Source organism: Galeopterus variegatus, unplaced genomic scaffold (genome assembly GCF_000696425.1).
Source record: "Galeopterus variegatus unplaced genomic scaffold, G_variegatus-3.0.2 Scaffold2137, whole genome shotgun sequence".
NCBI lineage: Eukaryota > Metazoa > Chordata > Mammalia > Dermoptera > Cynocephalidae > Galeopterus > Galeopterus variegatus.
In genome coordinates, this window is record NW_007728248.1 from 13,915 (window position 1) to 21,171 (window position 7,257).

Sequence of the window (7,257 nt, forward strand, 5' to 3'; positions counted from 1 at the left end):
AGCGCGCCCAGCCCAGTCCCGCCGGGCCGGGGGAGGAGCGCGACGGCTGGGCCCTCCCCGAGGCCACTCCGCCCGGGACAGCAGTCTGGAGGCGCGGGGACAGCTGGGCCGGACCGGGCCCTGCAGCTGCCGCAGGACGCGCCCCCGCCCCGGCCCGCGGGCTGCAGAACCGGGAGCCGGAGGGGCCGGCCGCCAGGCTGCAGAATGCAGGGCCCCCCGCTCGTCCCAGCCGAGCCGCTCCGGGGATTCGCATTTGCGTTCCCGGGTGCAAGGCGGGCGCCAGGGCCGCCATCGCTGCCTTTTTCTACCTTTGGCAGAAGGGAGTAGGAGAAAGATGATCCCTGGACCTCCTGCCAAAAGCAGCCTCGAGACTCCGGTTCTCCTATTAGCTGGCTGAGACCACACAGTTAAGAGTCAGCGGGGCTTGTTTCTCACGAGTTTTGTTTTTGTTTTTCCTTTTTAGTTCCCCCACCCCCACCCAGTCACATTCCCAAAGAGCTACATTCCCGGGCTAAATTCCCTCTCTTCCCTGCCCATGTTCCCATCCTATCCGCCTGTCCTGGGGAGAATGTGGCCGTGATAGCCTCAGGAAGAACCGTACTTGAAACAGTTATAGGAGAAACTTATGTAAAAACAAACAAACAAACAAACAAAAAACAATTAGTACAGCAGGATATTAATTGTAGGCTCTAGGAGACGGGGATATGGGTGTTCACATTCTTTCAACTTTTCTGTATGTTGGAAAATGTTCCTCATAAAATGTTGGGGAGAACAAAAATTGCTGTTAAACTCACTTGTTCTGTTGCTTAAACGTTCCTTATTGAAGTGCTTCTTCCATAAAGAAATCCCCTTGAAACCAGTAAAAAAAAAAAAAAAGTGTGTTGTTCCTGATAAAGTGAGCCAGGCAGCTGCACGGGTCTTTTTTTTTTTTTTTTAACTCTATGCTCAATGATTTTAACTCTTCAGCTGACTCTTGACAGAGTGTTCCCACTTTCCCTTCCCCTTTGGTTCTTGCTTTTCATCTTTTGCCTGGCGATGGAATGTGAATACTGTCCTAAACCAGATCCATTTCCTGTATCCCAGTCCCTGGCATCTAGATGCCACCTGATATATATATCTGTTGAATAAACAAAAGGTAACCGGTTTTGATATTGTAGTTCCTCAGCTTTTCCAGCAAACACCTCACATCATTACCTGAGGTAAACAGGTTATAAATAAAGTCAATAACTGGCAAGTTTTCAGCTGAGGGTCTGGAATTTTCTGTGACCTTCGTGGTGCCTAGCAAGGGAAATTGCATACAGCAGGCCTCCTGACCTATTTGCTGAGTCAATGTACGGTTCTAATCTCACTGGGCCCTCCCTGCAACCCTTGGACCTAAGGTACCATTCAGTCCCATTTATAAGTGAGACAACTACAGCCCTGGGAGGTTACACGCCATGTCACACAGTCCATTGGTTGGTGGTAAAGCCAGGACTAGACTTGTATCTGTCTGAGTCCAAGTCCTGCCCAACAGTTCCACTCTTGTCACATATAAACAGGCTGCCAGGGCCAAGGAGACATGGGTCTGCATGCTTTGGGAGTCACTGGGAGAGCAGACACAGATATTCCCCTGAGCTGAGCTGGCCCAGGAAACACCTCATTGGTATGGCTACTTGTGCTCCTGCCAGCCCTGAGACAGAAGCTGTGTTAGGAAATGCCCTGCCCTGACGTCCACTTGCACTTCAGGACACTGCCCTGCCCTGCCCTGCCCTGACGTCCACTTGCACTCTGGACATAGAAAGTGCCCTGCCTAGAACAGTGACCAGTGACTCAGGTGTTCACCATGGGGTCCCCAGCAATGTAGGGCCCTTTTAGAGCCCTGCTTTCCTATCTGTAAAACAGCTCATGTCTGCCTCATGGTTTCGTTGTGAAGATTACATGAGTTGATCTGTATGAAGGAACTCCACAAAGATCGTTACAGACCTTTTGCAGCTTATCATTTGAGATGTCACTCAGTCCGGGCTCCTGAATCCCACAATCATGTGTGCACTGTGGGCACCAACACTTCTGTCCACGCTGCACGCGGCTGTCTTTGTTTTGTTTCATTTTCACCTTCCAGGAATTGAAAACTTACTCTGGGCTCTGGGCTAAGTGTGCTCCTATTTTACAGATGGCTCTGAGATGTTAAGTGACAAGGCGTGAAAAGGGGGAGCCACAATTTGAAGCCAGGTCTGGGGCTGTGTCATTTTGACCCATCCTGGAGGGAGGAACAGATAGGGGCTCCTACCTGACTCCACAGCCAGCCCTTATAAGGCAGCCTGGGTCTTCGAAGGCTCAAGCAACCTACCTTTATGTCTATTATTTCTCCCCTACTCATTCTCATGTCTGTGTCCCCTCCCTAAGGTAATTCTGAAGGGTTTCTTAGCAACAACCTGCTTCTAGTTCAACTAGAAATAATCTCCTGGGGGCTTCGGAAAGAGAGGGCCAGTAGGGAACAGCTTGGGTAGGAGTGTGCTTCTCAGTTCAGTTCTGGAAGTCTTGCTTCCAGAGATACTAAAAAGTGGACGACAAAAATCCCACCTCCTTGCCGGGCCTGGGACCCACAGGCTGACACCTCAAGGAGCAAGGGCAAAATGAACCTGGCTTATTCTTTGCAGAAGAAAACCTACTAAACCTTCCAACAACACCCCCTGCTCCCCGCCAACACAGACACACACACACCTCTCCCCTGTGCCTTCTGCCCAGAAGAAAGAATTGGAGTGAGGATGCGGCAGCCAGAAAGTTCCTGAAATCAGGAAAAGTTCCAAGAAGAAGCTGGCAAAATGAGATGGAAAAGTGGGAAATGGAGAGCTGTCAAATGAGTCTGCCACAGACGCTCCTTGACTTAAATGGGGTTACACTCCAATAAACCCATCGGAAGTTGAAAATGCATTTAATACTCTGATAAACCCATTGTAAAGTCTAAAATCATAACTTGAACCATTGTAAGTTAGGGATTGTCTGCATTTTTGACCAGAGCCCAACCTCTTCTATCTAGACCAGCAGGGTGAGGTTTAATGTCTCTAAGTGGCAAAGAACCATGGGACTTGGAAGGCAGATCCACCCCAAGAAGGCAAAATGCCACTTTCAGAGGGATCAGGAAAATGACCATTCAGTTCTCTGAGAAATGGGTAACCAGGGGCTAAGAGAGGTGGATGAACCACCCACCCTAACAGGGGAGAGCAGCCCAGCAGTGTGCTGGTATATGTTTAACCACAGACTCTCTGGGTTGTGGGTGATTTGTAGTGTTTGCCAATTTCCACCGTATAAATACTTCCACTATAGTCAATTTCAGTCTCTTCCTGTGAAGTTACTAAACTATCCACACAATCAGTTCTCCAGAGCCAGTACCATCTGAACGGCCCCTCCTTATCCCAATGAGACAACTCTATGGTGGGAAACTTGACAGGAAAAGATGTAAGCTAGATCACCCATGATGAAAACTGCTGGACACAGAACATACAACTCAGGTAGAAAACACTCTTTGATCACTTTCCTGTTCTTTGGTCTTAAATTCACTTGCTGAATGTGCGTGTTGACATAGAAAAATATTATTTTCTCAATTTTAAATTGGGACATGTGGCTTGACAATCACAAGTGTTTTTAATTTGCGGAGATAAAGGGACTTAGTAAACTCAGGACTATGCTGAGAAAGCCAGGATGAACCATTTTCCTAACGTGTGTGATTTTGTTTTACAAAGTTGTGATAACATTTTAAACAGTTTTGATTCCTGCTTTTTTCCTTAATTTCATATTATAAGTATACACAGAGTTGTGAGTTTTTTGTGATTTTTAAGAAATAACTAGTCTTTTTAACTAAAAAAGTAATAACAAGTCTAATGGTTTAAAAAAAATCCGAATGAACATTACATTAAGTGAAATAAGTCAGTGACAAAAAGACAAATACTGTATGATTTCCTTTATATGACATGCCTAAAGTAGTTAAATGCCTAGAGACCAAAAGTAGAATGGTGGTGGCCAGGGAATGGGGGAGGAGGAAATGGGGAGTTGTTTAATGGGGACAGAGTTTCAGTTTTGCAAGATGAAGTGTCTGGAGATGGATGGTGGTGATGGCTGCACAGCCATGTGAATGTACTTAATGCCACTGCACTATGTACTTAAAAACGGTTAAGATGGTACATTTCATGTTACATATATTTCTCTACAGTTAAAAATTTCTGGGCCGGCCCGGTGGCGCACTGGATAAGTGCGCCGCTTGGGAAGCGCGGCGGCGCTACTTAAAAACGGTTAAGATGGTACATTTCATGTTACATATATTTCTCTACAGTTAAAAATTTCTGGGCCAGCCCGGTGGCGCACTGGATAAGTGCGCCGCTTGGGAAGCGCGGCGGCGCTCCCGCCCGAGGGTTCGGATCCCACATGCAGACCGGTTCCCGCTCACTGGCTGAGCGAGGCGCGGGAGCGGCGCCGAGGGTTGCGATCCCGTTGCCGGTCCCCGGTCCGGTACGGGGGCGACACTGAGGGTTGCGTGCCGGACACGGAAAAAGACAAAAGACAAAAAAAAAAAAAATTTCTTAAATGCAGAAGAAAATGGGAAAGAGGAAGAACAGTCAGGACAAAGAGTGATACTCATGTGGGCCAGAGAACGGGGGCACTTCATTGGTGTTTGTGAATAAAAAGTAAAACAAACAAAAAAAATTCAAGTAATTTTAGAGTGAAATTATATCTTGAAAGGAAGCCTTCTGCCCACCTTCCCCAGCCCCCAGTCCTCTTCCCCAGGGGCAACTAGTCTCACCAACTTTTGGAGACTACAGTTTTTATTGGTTACCTAATATGCACCTGTTGGAATATTACACAGCCATTAACACTTGTTTTTTCAAAGTTTATGTAACATCAGAGGATCTGTCTATTGTGATACTGATGTGCGAAGTCCAATAAAAGTGAGTTTTGGATAGTTTTTTTTTTTTTTTTTTTTTTTTTTTTGGTAATGGCTTTATTGAGCTATAATTCACATACCATAAAATTTACTCACTTAAAGTGTACAATTCAATGGTTTTTAGTATAGTCATAGAGTTGTGCAACCATCACCACCATCAATTTCAGATTTTCATCACCCCCAAAAGAAACACCTTACCATTTAGCTGTCACCCCCAATTCCCCCACCATTCCTCCTACCCTGGAAATCACTAATCCACTTTCTGTTTTTATAGATTTGCCTATTCTGGACATTTCATATTAACAGAATTAAACAATATATGTTGAGTCTGGCTTCTTTCACATAGCATAATGTTTTCAGGATGTATGCATGTCGTAGCATGTATCAGTACTTCATTTCTTTTCATGGACAAATTATATTCCGTTATATGGATATACCACATTTCGTTAATCTATTCATCAATTGATGGACACTCAATGAACACTTAAGCCACTAAGTGGCTCAGAGAATCTGGGGCACCTCATTTCTGGATCCCTCCATGCCTTACCCATTATTCCACTTCTGTCTTCTGGAAAGAAATAGTTCTTGCTTCCCTTGCCGCCCTGCTGTGAGCAGAGTGGCATTTTAAAAGCCTGCCTCTTTACTTAGATCGGGCTCTCTGTATGCCAAGACACCTGGCTGGAATTCAGTCAAGTATTTTATACCAGTATTTTTTTTTTCCCCAAAGATTTCAGTCAAACTACTTTGGGTGTGTACTTAGGAATTCCCAACTTTTTAGGGTCCCAGTCCCTGATCATTGTTTGCTTCAGTTCTGTCTCCCATCCCTGCAAAAGTTCCATCCCATCTCTCAAAGAAGAGTATATTAAACTCAATTCAACAATAAAAGTTTTGCATTCCCTGTCCAGGAGAACTTTGTCTGGCTAAACTGGTAGACACAGTGTTGGGGAGAAGAGGTACGACTTGCATCCTGGCTTTTCCAGCTGATGGATGACTTTCTGCAAGATTTCAAGAAAGTTCCCTCGTAATATGGCACTGTTTGCTCTCAGGGAAAGGCACACTTTCCATGGGATAGGCCCTTCCATCCTTTGAGCAAACCTCTGAAGTAGGTATTATTCTTATCTGCATTTCGCAGATGAGGCTCAGGGAGGTGAAATAGCTTTCCAAATAAAGTCACAGCCTCAAGCCAGTGTTTATAAAATGACCACTGCCCTGGGCCTAACGTTTCCTTGACTTCGTGGTTCTTAAACTTGGCTTGAGGGTGGGAAGATTAAGAACCTTGGGATGAAATCTATGTACCCTCTTCCCAGTAAAAGGCACATTTTCACAATTTTTAAAAAGTCAAGAAGTTAAAAACAAAAACAAGTGAAGAACCAATCCTGCAGGTCTAAACTGGAATGGTATACTGGGTTGGTCTGGCCTAGAAGGTGAAAAAAAAAATCTCCCTTACTAACTTGAATCACCAGGTGGCGCTCTCAGCCCTGTAGGGAATCTGGGTTCCCCAGCCAAGGTCATCTCAGAGAAAATGGTTGGTCCAAGTTTCATGGAACTCAAAGAATTTCAGAGATTATTGGTTCAACCAATCGCCCTCAGCTAATTGTTAAGCAACTTGCTCAAGGTCGCAGCTCATGGGCAAAGCCAGGCCTCACCGGCTGGTCCAGTTCTGATATTTCTCAAATGTATCACATAGTTCCCTGACTCATTAAACAGAGCTCAGTGGATACAATGCAGTATTTTCTCATGATGATTCAAGGAATGAACTTTTGTGTGTGAACAGCGGGAACACTGGCTTCTGTGCTGTGCTATCTGTGGGAACTAGACAGATTTAGAGGACTCTTATCTCCCACACAAAATAGCACCAGACTGCTGTTTCTTTGTTAAAATAGCTAATCCGCATTTTCATTAATTTCTCCTAGGGGTGAGGCACTGAGTGCAGGCTTTGGTTCTTTTATCTGTCAGTTTGCTTATGTCTCCATGTGTCCTTAGGAAAGTTCTTTTTCCCTCTCTGAGCCTCAGTTTCTGGGGTCACTAAAAGTTCCCAGCTGGTAGGAAAAAAACAATAATTAGTAATTATTACTATAATTACACTTCTTGCTCCTGTCAATTTGCTGCTTTAATTTGCTGCTTCAGATATGCTTAACTTTAGAACCCAGGTGACCAAACTTATGAGAACGCTGTGTAAAGTAAGAGTTCAGAGGCACTGAATAGAAAAGTGCCTGTTCTTTTGTGGACTTCATGACATTTGTTTTTTTTTTTTTTTTTTTTTTTTTTTTTTTCTTTTTCCCTGTCCGGCAACGGATCGCAACCCTCAGTGTTGCCCCCGTACCGGACCGGGACAGGCAACA

The 7,257-nt window shown here is 45.1% G+C and overlaps 1 pseudogene; it reads left to right on the forward strand.

The window, feature by feature from the left end:
* The window catches only part of LOC103596886, a 12,794-nt pseudogene that overhangs the window by 246 nt on the left and 5,291 nt on the right, over positions 1-7,257 (forward strand).